General features: G+C 35.3%; 1 protein-coding gene across 1 annotated transcript in view; it reads left to right on the top strand.

Moving 5' to 3' along the window:
* The first annotated feature begins 10,002 nt into the window (after window positions 1–10,002).
* Window positions 10,003–18,675, top strand: part of bdh2 (3-hydroxybutyrate dehydrogenase, type 2) — an 18,766-nt gene continuing 10,093 nt past the window's right edge. Inside the window, 1 exon segment of the mRNA XM_056456764.1 lies at window positions 10,003–10,015. The gene's annotated coding sequence lies outside the window, so the exon portion shown is untranslated.

Here is an 18,675-nt window from a genome sequence, read left to right on the forward strand (position 1 = left end):
TAGTTTTTACAAATTTAAGTGGATTAAACGTAAAACAATTAAGTTGCCCCCCTAAGTGGTTGATTCAAAATTTACTGAAAGTTAATTCTACTCAGTTGAAAAAAGTTTTGAAGATAATGAGTTAGTTAAATACCTCATTAGTTCAACCTTAAATGGATTAAGTTCACCGTACTCATATAGATTAATTTTTGAACTCAAATGGTTTTTAGCAATTGGTTTGCTTAACTTATTGGGTTTTACAGTACTAAGTTGGTTTGAGTTGTCTTCATTTAATGGGTTTCACTGAGCTTAAATTGCTTTGTTTGCTCAAATGGATTAAGTTCACTCATTAAGTACTCATTAGTATTAGTTTTTGAACATAAATGTTTTATTGCAATCAGTTTCCTCAAATGGTTTGAGCTACCTTCACTTTTGGTTTTATAGTGCAAGAGTTGTGCTTTCAGCTTATTTCAAATATGTATTTTAAACAAACCGCAACCTTAATTTTTTTGAGTGTGATACAGAACATTTTATTCTATTGCTAGTTGTTGTTTGACATACTGTTAAATATTTCAATCCGCTAACAGGGTTGACGTTGGGCTAACGACCCACAGCTTGTAAAAATTAGATGTTACAAAACCCCAATATGGTTTGGCTAAATATCAACTTCGATTTAAATCGGCCGTGGGAGCATGAAAGTAAGTAAATAACAGGATATAAATAACAGTTGATATTTTCCACCATTTTGTGCTTCATCTCAAGATGCTAACTTCAAACTAGATAGCACATGACATGTCTAACACAGAATTATGAAGAATATTACTGTTTTTAAAAAGTGAATGTTAAATCATGTGGTCAATTAGTTGTGACAACGTGTTTTTAGTTATTGTGACTTATTAAACTAAGTTAATCATTCTAACTTAAGTTTATAAGTTACGCAAGCTGATTTAAGTCAGTTTAAGTTTAATATAATTTATGTTCAAATGACTCATAAGGTAAATTTGATTCAACTTAAAAATTTAAGGCAACCAGTATTTTTTTACAGTGTGAAGTATCACAATAACAGGATTGACAACATATCGTTAACCTGCAATTGGTGTATCCTAAATATTTTGTACAAATCAATGAAAGAAAAATAATAATGCCTACATGCCTTCCAAAGTTTATCGCCAGAGGAAGTAACAACACTTGGATCAAGACGCATGCTTTTTAAAATTTTTTTATCAGTGATTTAAAGACTGTTATGTCTCTTTTTAACCAATGTAACAGAGTTGACCAGAATGTAGAGAAATACACAATATTTCATTTTATTACAACCCCAAATCAGAAAGGTTGGAACAGTATGGAAAATGCAAATAAAAAAGAATGTAGAGATTTTCAAATTTACTTTGACTTGTATTTCACTGCAGATCATTTGAACACAAAATATTTCATGTTTTGTCTGGTCAACTTAATTTCATTTGTAAATATACATCCATTCAGAGCTGCAACACATTCCAAAAAAAAAAAAAAATGTTTGCACAAGAGCAATCATGTAAACTGGTTAAATAATGATGTGATTTGAAACAGGTGATGTCAACAGGCAATTGTAATTATGATTTGTACTTAAATTACAAATACTACAGAGAAAAGGTTTCATACAAATGTTTATTTAACTTAGTGTGAACACACAAAATATATGAAAATTAGATTTAATTATTTCATGATAATTGAAGGTTCAATATTCAGGAGGCAGAGACTGTCCAAAATAAGTAAAATATGAGTTTTAAGGTAATAATTTCAAGGTAAAATGTCATTATATACACATACAAACATATATTTTTAGAGATAACATGATATAATTTGTGTTATTATTCAAAGCTTTTTTTGTTTATAGTTTCTGAAAGTTCATCGAAGGTTTATACTGGAGACACAAATTGTACACTGTAACAAAATGCAAAAGAATTGTCTTGTTTGTAGTCCAGATATCTACAAATTCTTGAACCAAGGAGCATTTTCAAGACAAGTAAAAATATTGTCTTGTTTTCAGAAATAATGTCACAGTTAAACGAGTTTCTTCTTAAAACAAACTAAATAATTTAACAATAGGCTAAGAAAAAATAATCTCATGTCAAAAGGAAAAACAAGATTATTTAGCTTGTTTTATGGGAAAAACTCGCTTAATTTTGGCATATTATTTCTAAAAACAAGACAATATTTTTTGCTTGTCTAGAAAACGCTTCTTCTTTGAAGAATTTTCAGATATTTGGACTAGAAACAAGACCAAAACTCTAAGAAAAGCATTTTGTAGTGTACCTGCAGTTAGAATAACCAGTATGTTGTCCATATGTTCTGGTTGACCATTAATGTAACCAAGTCATTTTGCTTCCTCGTGTCAATGTAATGTTAAATTATGCACCATGGGGGAATTCCTGGTCTTCTCAAGGCTTTCTGGAAATGTCAAGGAGACCTCATTTCTGGCTTTAGGATGAGGTTCAAATGATGTGGAGTCAGTGAATGGCCAGGGGGGACATTTGGAGATGGGGTCCCAGTCGCCCAGTCGCCCAGTCGCTGCTTATCAACCACCTGCTTCTGCATTCACTTCAGGGTGAGGATCAAATATAGTTGTACTCTGTGTGTGACCAGATGTTCTTTTGTGCACAACTACAATTTATGCCAACGCAACACAAAGCAATTTCTCTTCAAAAGTTTTTCGCTGCCAGTTCACCTGTTCTTTTGTTGTCCCGAAGGTGGGAAAAACATATACAGAAGTAATCGCCACCATGTGTTTTATTTTACAGCAGAGAAAAAAATAAATAATTTAACTTTTTACAACAGTAATTTTATTTAATTCAACAGTTCTGTCTGGTTCTTGAATCTGATTGGCTGATAGCCACGATATTCTGCCAGTAACAGCCTCTTAATCCTTCACCCTTGTGTATTACTCCGCCCACATACAGCACAAGCAGAGGAAGCTCTACAGTTTGACAAATATATCTGCTGTTGGACAACATAATGTACTTTTGAGTTTTTTTTAAGGTGAGAATGTAGTTGTTTAGATTGCAGCTATGCAGTTTATTTATAAGGATAGTGCCTATTTAAAATGTGTTCACACCAGAGGCCGAAGAAGCGTCAAGCGCGAGTCATTTACATGTTAAATCAATGCAAATGCGCAAACAGACATCCTGCGGTGCAATACACGCGAATTGCACGAATGGCGCAGCGCGAATGGCGCGATACGCAAATTGAGAGTTTTGTTCATTTTACATGTTTGATGCGCTTAACGCGAATCGCTCGAGTTCAAAAATCTGAACCTAATCAGACATTTGCGCCGCATTAACCAATCAGGAACTTGCTCTTGTGGGGGCGTGATTGTGACGTAGTGCCTGTTGTTGGTGTCCCGAGGGAAATCCTCCAGCCGACACCGACAACAGTTCATCAAACTGGGCTCGGCTCAGTCAGAAGCACCGCTGAAAGCCTCCGTCATCCAGGTTACGTTTCTGGAGGAGTTTATGAGCTCACAGGGCTGGTGCACTGAAAGTGGACTAGTGGACTCAGACACAGCCCCAAACGTTTCAATGCTGTTTTTCACTTTACATAAAGCACATAAACACAGTTATTTTCTCAGTAAAATCCATGTTAGCCATTTAGCAACAAAGCTACAGTCACCGGGCAGACAGAAACCCTGCCTATGACCCGAATCCCCGTCTGTTCTGAAGTGAATTTGACACGCGAATGAAGCAATTTCTCCGTGCGTTCCGCGTCTGGTGTAAACACAGCATTAGAGACAGTGCATCAGCACGTCTTTGTGCAAAGACGTTTGATGATGTTCAGCCACAAGATGCGGACAGAGACCGCATAGTAAGCCCTAAGAGAAAATCAGCGTAATTTCAAACTACAGCTGATCAAATCATTTTTAAACAGGTAAATGACTTTCTAAGTGGATCTCTTAGTGAGACTCTCCGTGTTTGATTTTGTTTTTTATATAGACAATTCGGCCTTGAGCCAATGCACACCTCCCACCAGTGCTGATATATAGCCATTTCACACTGCTACTCGTGTGATATTGCTCATATATATTTAGATTTTATTTTATCTAGTTTTTGAAGGTTCTTCACTCTCATCTTATCATCTAAAATTAATCAATGTATTTTAAAAAGCTTGGAGATATTGTCATTCAGTGTTATGGATAATATTGTGGTATGAAAGAGAAGATACAACTTGTGGTTTTGATACGAAATTACACAACCAATAACAACATACATTATTCACTTTAAACCCTAGCAACGACAAACTGAGAAGTAAATTGAAAAATTTGCTGAAAACATCTTAAATTTTTGGCAGGATTTGGTGCCTTCTTTTAAAAATTTTACGTTTTCGTACAACTGAACTCATATGAGCTCTAAGGTGACAATGTAAAATATATATATTTTTTTCGTGAGATCAGGTTGTTCTAATACATAACAGCCAGCAGACTAAAAAATTATTCATTTATTCATTTTCCTTCAGCTTAGTCTCTATTTGAGGTCTCCACAGTGGAATGAACCAGCATATGTTTTATGCAGCAGATTCCCTTCCAGCCGCAACCCAAATCTCGGAAACACCCATGCACACTCATTCACACACACTACGGACAATTTATTCATTCATTTTATCCTGCATATGTTTTACGCAGCAGATACCTGTAACACGGGGAGTGACACAGACAACTGAATTTAGGATCCACTTGCAGGTTTATTCGAAGTCAGGCAAGCAATGGTCAACACAGGTGCAAACAGATCTAAAAAGGCAGTCCAGAATCGTAGTATAAACACAGGCGAGAGGTCAGAAGGCAGGCGGCAAACAGGGACAAAAGTATAAACAAGACTAGGGTCAAAACACAGGAAAACAAGACTAGGAGAAACACGTTGTATTGTCACTTTACAGAAAACAAGACTCAGCAATGGAAGTGAGAGTGTGTGCTGTTTAAATAGTGTCTGTAATCAGTCTTTGACAATGCTCAGGTGGTGCGAGTGTAATTAGTCATAATGAAGAAGCATTTGTGTTTGTGAACGGAGTGCATGTATGAAAATGTAGTCCATGAATGGCGGATTTGTAGTCCATGTGAATGTGTGTGAGATCCAGTGATCGTGACAATACCTTTCCAGCTGCAACCCATCACTGGGAAACACCCATACACTCTCATTCTCACACACACACACTACGGCCAATTTTTTAAAATTAAATTCACCTGTAGCGCATGTCTTTGGACTGTGGGGGAAACTGGAGCACCCGGAGGAAACTCACGCCAACACGGGAAGAACATGCAATTTTTTAATCAGTTATTTGGGTTTCAACCATTATTTGTTATAAAGTTTAGCTTAATATTTAGCTTAATATAGATACTGCTTACATTTATATGATTTCTATGTAGGCTATATAAAATAATATTTTTGTATACAAATAAAGCAATACAGACAAGCAAACAGAAGAAATCCATGTTAAGAGGCAAAACAATAATAAATAATGTTATAATTTAATTTGATGTGCATAGACATCAAAATAGGATTATCTGTAACCCATATACTTTTACATTTTATACTTCCCTATTGTGTAAGTTACTCTCAAATGTTGTCAAATGTTTAAAAAATCCCTTAAAAATATCTTTGAATTCCTACAGATACTGTCTGCATTATCATTTAATATCATTAGTTAGTTTGGTGCCTGTTGAAATTGAGTTAGTGCTGCCATTTTCATCGTTCACATTCAGAGCACTTCACAGTGTGTATTAATTGGCAGTGAAAACATAATTCTGAATTATGGTTTTGAGTAATTGTGGCAAAACAATATTGCAGAGCTGCTTTGTTGTCACTCATTTGGGGAATAAAATGTAAAAACAAAATTACTCTAAGTCCCTTAACTAGCCATCGCTTTAAAATCCCAGTTTGTTTCTTGTTATTATCCTTCTGACAGTTCATTTGTTTTGATATCCAGGAGAAAATTGGCTGCTAAATTTACAGGTATTATAACAATGCTTCTCACATCAGCAGAGAATCAAACATATAGACCGTGGACACCGTTTATAACAATCACTTGCTGAGATATTGATTATTGGTTCTGTATGAAAGAATGGCTATTTGCTTTTATAGATTTTATTCTACACATGAAAGTACAATAAAATAAAGATTACTATAGTGGAAAGAATATGTCAATTTACCATGTGTCTAATTTTTCTGTATTGGCGGAAATCCTTTTGTTATACCATTTATTTTCTTAGAATGATCAATGACAGAATGGTTTGTAGTCTGAAGAAGAAAGTCATGTTTGGAACTAATTGAGTGTGCGTAAATGAAAGAATTAGATTTATTCTGGTTAATCTGTTCCTTTTTTGATAACCGTTGCTTTTTTAATAATGTTTATTTACTGTAAAATGAGCCAATATTGCATTACACCATGCAGTCAATCCCTTATGGATGAAATAATTAGGAGCCCACAACAAGTTGTTGAATTTTAGAGATGACAGATGTCTGTTTTAATTATTTTTAATTACTGTTTGACTATTTTAAGTGTTAGATCCAAATGTTTCATCTTAAGAAAAAAAAACTTTTTTAGAAAACTGCCTCCAGGGAGCCCTTATGAAATGGTCTCACTCCATGAAATGTTTGGAGATAAAGAGTTGTCATTTTAGCCCTGCTTCCATCACATGCTGCTTCTGGTTAAGCAGACCTGCGGAGCCTCTGCAGGATCTTTGTGAGAGCAATCCCTCAGGAACAACAAAAAAAGTGAATGACAGATTGAAATTATGGAGTGATGGTTTGCTAGCAAATGAGACAAGGGCAGATTGTTTACTATGAGAATTTGGCAGTGGTCTTGGATCTGAAATGGGTGAAATTCAATAATTTAAGAATGCCACATTCTATAGATACAGATGGACATCATCTATATGGACATCATCTATTATACTAAACTATCATAGAAGATTTGTCTGTGACAATTTTTAAATGTCTTTTTGTGTGTATATATATTTATTTACATCTGCAGCTGCCGTCAGAACAGCAGAAACTGATGCTCATTCACTAAGGTCTCTTTAAAGCTAGTGTTTCAATGATTCTCTAGCGTAATGTCTGAAGTGATGACAAAACTGGCGATTTTGCTGACATTTTAAGATTATAAGACTGAGCGGTATGAAATGCCATCAGTCTACAGAGATTTCACAGTATTTCTCTGTTGCAATCGGGAGATCACAATATAACTATGGTATAAATACAGCACTACAACATACACAAGACAGAGACCGACTTAGAAAGTCACTTGCCAGTTTCATAATGATTTGATCAGCTGTGATTTGTGGGTTTGCGAGAATGAACGTCTTTTTTGTGATCATGCCACAGCATCTTAATTAGATTCAGATCAGGACTTTGATTAGGCCACTCCCAAGTCTTCATTTTGTTTTCTTCAGCCATTCAGAATTGGACTTGCTGGTGTTCTTTGGATGATTGTCCTGCTGCAGAATCCAAGTTTGCTGGATGTTCTCCTTGGATTGGTGGATAGACATTTAACGGAACATGCATGTTGCATGTTTGAGCACATGGTAAGTGTCTTCATTTATCCTGTGGTCATTCTGTTTTGTTGGTGTTGTGTAGCTTCATGTTTACATTGTAGCCATGTACTTTAGTATCTTGTTTCATGTTAGCGCACGGTCAATGAGTTCTCTCATTGGCTGCGTGTTCTAGTCCTGTTTGTATGTGAGCACATGGCTTGTGTTGGGGTGTTTGTACCACATGGTCTTTTGTCTATCATTTTGTCCCCCCAACCTCGTTATCCTGTTTTCAATCATTATGCTCACCTGTCCGCTTGTCTGTTCATTGGTTTGTTTTTACTATTTATTCTCCTAGTGTGTTCTGTCCTATGCTGGTCCGTCGTCATTGATACAGATGTCATTTGTTGTCATTGATCTCCTCATCATTGAGGATGTCGTTGAGTTTGTTGTTGATGATCACTTTTGTGTCTGTCATGCCAAATCCTGTCAAGTCTACTATAGTGCATACTTGTCAACCCTCCTGTTTTTCCCAGGATTCTCTCGTATTTTACAGTTCTATCCCGATATCATCCCGTAAAGGTATTTTCCCATTTTTCTCCCGTGTGTTCAATCTTTCTATAGTGGCAATAAAAAGCCAATCCTCCCTATACGCACCCCATACTGCCAAGCCACCAGGGGACGCCCCTTGTACCTCAATGTGAATATGTTTTGTGGTTTTGTTTTATCTAGGCATGAACAGACTTTGAAATAAATATAAAAATGGAGGGATTTCCTTACTTTCCATTACAGACACAGTTGGCCCTCCTGTGCAATCCTCAAAACAGTCATGTAGCGGTGTGTGACTGTAAGCTGACGCATTCCAGAGCGATTAATAGATGCTGTTTCCCAAACAAATTCTGTACATGCGATTTGAAGTGGAGCGAAAGTCTGGGTTTTGGGTGCATGTTTGAACATACATATACACATAATTAATAATAATAATAATAATAATATCTAAAGATGACAATTTTGATAGGTTTTCTTTCAAACACAAATAAATTTGTCTTAAATGAGCAGAAAAAGTTAGGAAAGCAATCAAATGCCTTTTTGACCTGTGCATATTTTAAAGTGACACTTCTGTAATTTAATATATAAAGATTTATAAATGAAATCTAAATGAGAGATTCATTCGCTGCTCTTTAATCAGAATGTTTCAATTATACAGTGAAGGAAAGATTAATGAGATTTGATACCTTGATTCTATTTCTTTATTATAGCTATTAACCTTAATTGTTAAAACTGTTTGCTAATTTATTTGCAGCTTTTTCCAATGTATACTATTTATTTTATCCTTTGTAAATAATAATAATATAAAAACGTATTACTGACAGTTTAACGGTTTATTTACAATGAAACATCCTCAGATGAACATATTTTGTTAATTTAATATAATATTTAATATAATATTAATTGGGGGGGGGGGTTCCCTCATTTTCCCATCCCAATGTTGACAGGTATAGTATAGTGTGTATTAATGTTTTTCCTCCGCATGAAGTTTTAAGTTGTTTTGTATACTTTTTGTTAAATAAAGTCCTTTATTTCCTGCAATTGGGTCCTCGCCTCATCTGCTCCAACCCCAAACCCTGACAACATGTACACACATAAGTATAAAAATTAAGTTAACAGTTTCAAGTTACAACGGAATAACTTTTTTCAGTAAAGTAACAGTTAGTTTTTACCATTTTTTTACAGTGATATTATTAGAAATGTTGCTTCCCAAAGAATATTGATTTGAAGAATGTTTATTTGTACTAGAGCTGTTTTTGTAAACCATAACAAACTCTGCTAAAAAAATCTAAAAGTAGAATAAATACAAATTACATTTATTATTTAGGTTTATTTTAACATAGATATCCAAACAAACAAACAAACAAAAAGGAGCAATAATTATTCAATAATTCAAAAATAAGTTAAAGTCTGCCATATTTTTAAAACAACACAAATATCTCTTGTTTTATTTAAGCCAGCGTTTAACCTTTACTCAGCGTTAATTCTGCATCTAAACACAGCAGATGCTGGCTGGGCTTACAGTAAATAAATGAAGATAGCGACGGCATGCTTGCTGTAAGAGGCTTTGAGGATTTGACGAGAAGAAGTGTACATGATGGTGCTTCTTAGTTCACTGGTCTTTTTAAATCGGGCATATGTCATGATCAAGGGCCAGAAATCTCCGAACACACTCCTCTGGGCATAAAACATGCTCTTGTAGAACATTCTCTATTTGAGTCTGCCATTCTGAGAAGGAAATCTTGATATGATACACAAGGAGAATTTTGTATCTGCATATGTATTCTCCAGACAGAGTATACATATGCCAAGAAATTGGTTCAGACGCATGATTTTTCAAAACATGAAATGCTTTGCTTACTGTCCTTATGGTCACTGGAGAAATAATCAAAGCCCATGTAATGAAAATCTCTTTTAAGCATCAATGGTTTCCCCAAAGGGCAAGAAGCTCAATCTTCAGGCTTCATCTCTTGGTGTTCAGCTTCTGCTATAGCTGAGATCCAACAGCTCGGCAGCTCAACCTCCAATCTTACAGTCAAATTTTAATTGCTTTTCAGATTTAGTCTAATTACTGGTTCTAGTTTCTCCCAAAAATGTGTAGGTGCAAGGCCTATTTGAGAGATAATGCTGCTGTGTGTGAGGGATTGAAAGATTAATCTGCTTGACTGCATATGAAAAATAGGTAGGCTATAACTCAAAATCACAACCAACAACATCCATACATACAGATTTCTTCTTTGAGGATATAAACAAATGCGACATATTATTATTATTATTATTATTATTATTATTATTATTATTATTATTATTATTATTATTATTATTATTATTATTATTATTATTTAAAATTGAGTATGTGAAAGAAAACCTCAGAAAGGTATTTCTGAGTAATTTATAGTGTGGTGTATGCTCTCTGGTGCAGCTTTCTCTCATGTAGATCTTTCTAGTGTTTCATGTTTGGTTTTCTGAGCAGTGAATCATCATTGGGAGGAGCTTACAGGGCTGAAATTCTTATAGTAGAGTGCCTTGACCACATGTATTGAACAGGTATATATGTACTGTATCTGTTTGTTTTTCTCTTTTGCATTAAACCGTTTTTTAAGAAAATGTAGTTTTATATAGTTTGAAGTCTGATGTTTTGGAAAATATAAGGGGTCACTTACATTATCAATTCTTTTGCTGTAATTTTATTATTTTATTTATTTATTTTTATTTTATATTTTTTACATTTTCTGTACCTTAAATACACACTATGGTCTCACAAAGCAAAAAATTAAAGGGGAGGTCCAGTACAATATCATATTTTAAACTTTAGTTTATGTGTAATGTAGATGTGTGAAGATAAACATCATATCAAAGTTTAATGCAAAGTGAGACATTGGCTTTTATAAAGTTAGCAAAGCCTACAGCGAACAAAGTTAATACATCTGGGTTAACGAAGTCATAAACCCTTCAGGTTACGCGAATACACCCTGTGCAGTGCACAGCCAGCAACTTTCTTGCTGTGAGGCGATAGCACTACCTACTGCGCCACTGCATCGCCCACACAGAGCTTGTTCTGTTTCTGTATTTGGGCTTCCAAAGGACACGACACAAAGAGAGAAGTGCTTACAGTTTAACTTTAGTTATGTTCCAGAGAATTATAAAAGATTTATCGTCACCTTGGAATTATAAGATTCTTTCTGCGTTCGGAATGATTTTGAGACAGAGCCTCACTGTTTTTGCAATCCACAGCAAACAGTATGTGTGTAATATTATTTTTTTTAAAATAAAAAGTCTTAATGTAAACAACTTATTAAAAAAATCCCATAATGTAAATAAGTTGTCATTTAATAAGAATATGTCAATAACTCAATTTTGACAAAAATGTCAGATAGAACCTTATAATTCAAAGGTGATGGTATAGCTAACATTTGACAAAGGATAGCTTCCATAATCTCAGTTTAGTGCTGGATTCGGCTAAAAACTCAAAGAAGGAGCAGCTCCAAGCATAATAGAAGAAGCTGTGGATTGTAAGTCACAACCTGTATTTTTATTTGTCAAAATTGATTTATTACATGCATAGTTTCTAGCGTTAACGATATGTTGTAGAAAACTGTAAACTGTAAACACCCGCAATCTTTAGCAGCGCTGTAGTGTTTCTTTATGCGGACGCTTTCTGTGCAATCTACACCTCAAATAACCAACCCGCAAAAGATATGTGACATTTCATATTACTTACAGATGCTTATAACCTGAATATATATGAAAGACACTTGTCAGATTTTATTTTAGAGAGCAGGCATGAGGTTCCGCTGTGTCCTCTTCATTTTCTGTCTGATTCAGGCTCAAACTGCTAACAGTTACACTGACTGACTGTATTTACACAATGGCAAAGCGCATGCTAGTAGAGGTGTGACAGTTCCTGGTGACATGGAGCCGATACGCGAATCACAGCACTTTATGTTAGCTGACAAATCAGAGCCTCCTGGGGGCAGGCCTCCTGGGGGCAGGAACTAGGAAATATGACAGTCATTTTCATGTTAGCTGAGTAGTAGGATATAATAAAAAAAGTAATATATATGAAAAAATAACGTGATTTTTTTTTTTTTACAAATGAAGCATGATCACACATTGCTTTGCATCTTATAAACACAACCAAGTCTTAAAAATACACTCTGGACCACCCCTTAAAGAAAAACAACTGTTAATAATATACAAATTTCATGGGAATGATTTATCTTCAAAGACAAAAATGTACACATCATGGGCTTCACTGGGGGCTTTACACACCATAGGACCAACATAGGCTCATTCTGAAAACGTAGCCCTGTATACATTTCTGGAGATCGTGAATTATGTATCCAGAAGTACTTATGGTTGCATTTCTTTTTTAAATAAACGCTACAAGGCAGTATGACTTTTCGCGCTTTCCAGCTGACCGCTTACCTCCGTATGGACAGCTTTCCGGCTGTTAACAGTTTGTCCAGAAGATCACCATGTACGTCTGTGGACTTGACATGCAGAGAGAAGATGACCATGATGACAGGGTTAGAATCCGGTGAAGAACAGTGGATAAGACAAAATCAGAAGCCAAAAAATAAAACAAACAAATAAATAACAGTTGTAAAATGTGGTAAAATGTGTTAAAAATTAGACGAGGGCTTTTCTTTTTTTGAGTTACTTTTGGGTTTAGGGAAGTGAGTGGTTGGGTCAATCTGAGCTTTTTAAAATATGATTGATTGGGTTTGGGGAAAGGGGTGGATGAGTCAGTCGATCAGTTAGTCAGTCATTCAGTCAGTCAGTCGACAGCGGTCTCTTGTGGATTTACAGGAGAACAGCAGGCATGACTGGCACTCATGAGAGAAATTTAAGATCTCAAAAAGGATACACAGCGCCCTCTGGTGGAATCGTGAAAACAAAAACTGCAAAATAAAACGTAGTTCCTGGGGCGTATTTGTCGGTCTTCAGATATGTATATAGAGGTAAGTTTTTTTTAGAATGATCCTGCGTTGCATTGGACAGAAATTTTGAGATTTGGCCCAAAAATGTACAAATAACTGTTTAACCATTTACTGCATTTTAAATGATGACAATTCTATTCATTTTTGTCAGGTATGACAATGAAAATGTCATGTAATGTCATGTCAACAACCCACGCGTGTGTTTGTGTGAGAATATTGTCCTACTTCAATGTATGTGACATCATGTATGCACTCTTAGAAAAAAAGGTGCCACAAAGAACCAAAAAGGGGTTTCACATCGATGCCATGTAAAAGAACATTTTTGGTTCGTCAAACATCCTTTCACCAAATGGTTCCTTGAAGAACCTTTTTTTCTTTGGTGCTATAAAGAACCTATTTTAGCACTGCAAAGAACCATTTTTAATCTTTAAAGAACCTCTAACAGCATGGTTCTTTGTAGAACCATCTAATAAAAGGTTCATGACCCAAATGCAGTCAATAAAGAAAATCCAGGAAGAATGATTAAATATTTATTGCTAAAACAATTGGTCTTGTACAAGTCAGTCAAATTGTACAATGTTAAACTGGAAAAACACAAAAACAGTTCAAAAACACATTTTTGCAGAAATTGATAGTTTTATATCTAATGCTAATTATATTCACATTACTTACATTTTTTCCGCATTTTAATTACAATTAAATATTAAACAGTAAAAAATAATTGTGAAAATAGAATTTACAATGAAATTACAGAAAACTACACAACAATACACCCTAAAACAAAATATTTAAAAAATGAAATAAAAAAGACAATAAATCAGTTGAAAACAGTTGACTTCAAAGGAAAACAGCAGTATCAGAGAGAAAGGTAATTGCCAGAGCCCACACCGGTGTTGCAAATCAGATTTGCACATTCACAGATTCATCAATTCTTCAGATCTACAAAATATGTCCACATCGATTAAACGCCGTCGTTACATGATGTTGGAATCATTGTAAACATTAGTTACTACTTTTTTTTTATCAGCACAGGTGCATTTAACCAAAAATAAAACACTAAAACTTCATGACTATATTGGCACAAAAGTAATCTAATTGTAATTCAAAAGTAATCATATTACATTACATTAAAAGTATAATCTACTATATTATGTAACTGACTGCAGATTGTGTAATGTAATTTGTAATCAGTAACTGAATAATAGCTCTGAATACACCTATGACGTTTGTTATGATGTAAATTAATAGCTACTGTAAATCTACGAATCTAAAATATTCTATGATTTACAGGACTACACATCGTAAACAAAACAAAAAGTTTTTTTTTCTTTTTTTGAAAGCCAATGAAATGACATCCAAAATTGATATTATTCACCACTACTTTGTTTTTTTTTTCTGCTTTAGATGCCAAAAAAAGGGGGAGGGGGAGGGGTATGATTACAAGTTCTTTGAGTCGTGTGTCATGAACCTCACTCCCCTGTGATACAAATGCATTTGGAGTGACTGAGATGAAAGCAGTCTGGATCGTCATATATGTTGAAAAGCATCAGTTATTGGTCATTATTGTTCTGACCTGCCAGGCGGATCTCAGTAGCAGCTCTGTTTCTGTTTCTCCCTCTGGTTCCTCAGATAAAAATCCCTCTGCTGCGAATCGAACGCCTACAACATCCTTTTAAAAGCCGCCCTTATAGCCACACGCAGCAGTACACACTGTTCTGTAAACGATCCTGTGCTGAATATATTGTTTCAATAGCAATAATTTCATCTAAAGAGGGGGTGATTTCCTTTGTGAACATTTCCATATTTCGATATATGTCATCTGGAATTGCTACTGTATGAAATGATCGACAGTCGACATCAGAATGAATATTAGCATATATATTTGGTCGATTCATAAAGTTCTGAAAGGAAGAATAGTGAATATGTCACAGCTTATAATGAGTATTTCTCTTTAGACAAGTCAAATAGAGTTTTTTATATGGATAAAATGGACGTATTTCAAGTTAGGAAAAGTTTAAGATTTTTCAGGCAAATAACTGCTGTAATATCACAGTTATGTCACATCTGACTGGATTTAAGAGGTATAGGATGATTGTAAATAGAACAATATTTTTCTCAGTATGTCATCACATTATTTCTAGTGTATAGTTGAAGCATTGATCAGTGTTTAAAAGGATAGTTCACCCAAAAAATAGAATTCTGTCATTATTTGCTCACACTTGAATTGTTCTAAACCAGTTTCTGTTGAACAGAAAAGAAGATATTTTGAAAAATGTTAGAAACCAGTAACCATTGACTTCCATACAGTGCATCTGGAAAGTATTCATAGCGCTTCACTTTTTCCACATTTTTTTATGTTAAACCCTTATTCCAAAATGGATAAAATTCATTTATTTCCTCAAAATTCTACACACAATACCCCATAATGACAATGTGAAAAAATATTTTTTCAATTGTTGCAAATTTGTTAAAAAAAAACCCTGAAAATCATATGTACATAAATATTCACAGCCTTTGTTCAATACTTTGTTGATGCACGTTTGGCAGCAATTACAGCCTCAGTTCTTTTTGAACATGATGCCACAAGCTTGGCACACTTCTTTGGGAATTTTTGCCCATTCCTCTTTGCAGTACCTCTCAAGCTCTATCAGGTTGGATGGGAAGTGATGGTGTACAGCCATTTTCAGATCTCTCCAGAGATGTTCAATAGGATTTAGGTCTGGGCTCTGGCTGGGCCACTCAAGGACATTCCCCGAGTTATTGTGACGTCACTCCATTGATATTTTGGCAGTGTGCTTTGGGTCATTGTCCTGCTGGAAGATGAACCGTCGTCCCAGTCTGAGGTCAAGAGCACTCTGAAGCAGGTTTTCATTCAGGATGTCTCTGTACATTGCTGCATTCATCTTTCACTCTATCCTGACTAGTCTTCCAGTTCCTGCTGCTGAAAAACATCCCCACAGCATGATGCTGCCACCACCATACTTCACTGTAGGGAGGGTACTAGCCTGGTGATGAGTGGTGCCTGGTTTTCTCCAAACATAACGCCTGGCATTCACTCCAAAGAGTTCAATTTTAGTCTCATCAGACTAGAGAATTTTGTTTCTTGTGGTCTGAGAGGCCTTCAGATGCCTTTTGGCAAATTCCAGGCGGTGAGTGGCTTCCCTCTGGCCACTCTACCATACAGGCCTGATTGGTGGATTGCTGCACAGATGGTTGTCCTTCTGGAAGGTCCTCCTCTATCCACAGAAGAACTCTGGAGCTCAAACAGAGTGACCCATCGGGTTATTGATCACCTTCCTGACTAAGCCCCTTCTCCCCCGATCACTCAGCTTAGATGGCCGGCCAGCTTTAGGAAGAGTCCTGGTGCTTCCAAACATCTTCCATCTATGAATGATGGAGGCCACTGTGCTAATTGGAATTTCAGAACAGTAAAAACTTTTCTCTAACTTTCCCCAGCCTTGTGCCTTGAGATAATCCTGTCTCGGAGGTCTACAGACAATTCTTTTGTCTTCATGCTTGGTTTGTGCTTTGACATGCACTGTCAACCCTGGGAGCTTTTGTTGACAGGTGTAAGCCTTTTCAAATCAATCCACTGAATTTACCACAGGTGAACTCCAATGAAGCTGCTGAAACATCTCAAGAATGATCAGTGGAAACAGAACGTACCTGAGCTCAATTAAAAGCTTCACGGCAAAGGCTGTGAATACTGATGTACATGTGATTATTCAGTTTTTTTCTGAATAACAATTTCGAAAAATCTTTATTTCACATTGTCATTATGGGGTATTGTGTGTAGAATTTTGAGGAAAGTAATAAATTTAATCCATTTTGGAAGGCTGTAACATAAGAACATGTGAAAAAAAGTGAAGCGCTATGAATACTTTCCAGATGTACTGTATGTTATTTTTACTACTATGGATGTCAATGATTACAGGTTTCCAACATGATTCAAACTATCTTCTTTTCTGTTCAACAGCGCAAATAAATACATAAACTCAAATAGGTTAGGAACAAGTCAAGGGTGAGTAAATAATGACAAAATGTTAATTTTTGGGTGAACTATCCCTTTAATGGATGGCTTTTATGTGTGATATGAGGACGTAGAAAAATAAACACTACTGTCTATCTGTCAAAGAAGACAAATTTCAAATTGCAGCATAAAGCAACAGAACAATTCAAACCGTAAGCACAGCGGACATGCTGCTCAATTCTAAACAATGTTTGTTTTTATTCCATCATCATTCATCTTCTTGATCAGATTTACTGTCTCTTTCTCTCCTGCAGTATATAAATCAAGTGGTATTGTTTCCAGATAAAGCATGTGACTAGAAATATATTTATTTCTTTTTTCAGGAGACAAATGTTTGTTGATGCAGGCAGATCTGAGGGCAAAACTGTCTGTCATTAAGTGTTAATTATTATGTTTTAGAAATAAAAGATGCTGAATGGCTTCAACATCTGTGGTATACACTTTTAACTCTTTATCGGTTGAGGAACCATACTAATTTTATTGACATTGATTACAATACAATTTTTTAATGTGATAAAAATATGTTTGAGTATTTCAATGAGTTACCAATGAGTTAAAAAGAATTTTTTTGCAGTGATAGAAGTACCATTTTGGTTAATGTGAACATGTCAATCTTTATTACATAACCACAAATGAGCAATCTAAGAGATTATATTACTGACTGCAAATTTTGTTATGTAATTCATAATCTGTAACTGATTACAATTCACAAGTATTCAATCCAATTCTGAATATACATAAATTTGAATAGCTAAATATACGAATTTAAAATGTTCTGTGATTGACAACTAAGGACACAGATAAATAAAACAAAAACATAAATAAAAACTCAAAATTATATTTTTGAAAAATAAATTGTTTTTAGTAACCCAGCAGGCACAGGACATCAACATGATGTCAGATTGACAATGTAACCCAACGTCGTGGGATGTTTTTTGCAATTTTTGGAAATGAAAATCAGGTTGACGTCAATGTCCAAGGTCAGACAGATGCTGCATTTTAGTTACTTTCCAACGCAACCTAAAAACAACCAAATATCAACGTCTAATAATGTTACAGCTTGACGTTGCCTACGAAGACATCTATCAGACATTGGATTTTGGTTGCCATACCTGACAAATAAATCTCAGTATTTGACGTAAATGGGATGTTGGTTTAAGATGTTGGCTCGAGGTTGCATTTTGGTCATTTTGCAACACACCTGAAATCAACAAAATTCATTCATTCATGTTCTTTTTGGCTTAGTCCCTTTATTAATCTGGGTCGCCACAGTGGAACAGTGGAACTGCCATCTTATCCAGCATATGTTTTACGCAGCGGATGCCCTTCCAGCTGCAACCCATATCTGGGAAACATCCATACACACTCATTCACACTCATACACTACAGACAATTTATCTTACCCAATTTAGCTTACCCAATTCACCTGTACCGCATGTCTTTGGACTGTGGGGGAAACCGGAGCACCCAGAGAAAACCCACACAAGCGCTGGGAGAATTTTGTCTATTCATCTTCTTTCTTTCTTTCTTTCTTTCTTTCTTTCTTTCTTTCTTTCTTTCTTTCTTTCTTTCTTTCTTTCTTTCTTTCTTTCTTTCTTTCTTTCTTTCTTTCTTTCTTTCTTTCTTTCTTTCTTTCTTTCTTTCTTTCTTTCTTTCTTTCGTTTTCTTTCTTTCTTTCT

The sequence above is a fragment of the Danio aesculapii genome, chromosome 1 (genome assembly GCF_903798145.1).
Source record: "Danio aesculapii chromosome 1, fDanAes4.1, whole genome shotgun sequence".
NCBI classification, from domain to species: Eukaryota; Metazoa; Chordata; class Actinopteri; order Cypriniformes; family Danionidae; genus Danio; species Danio aesculapii.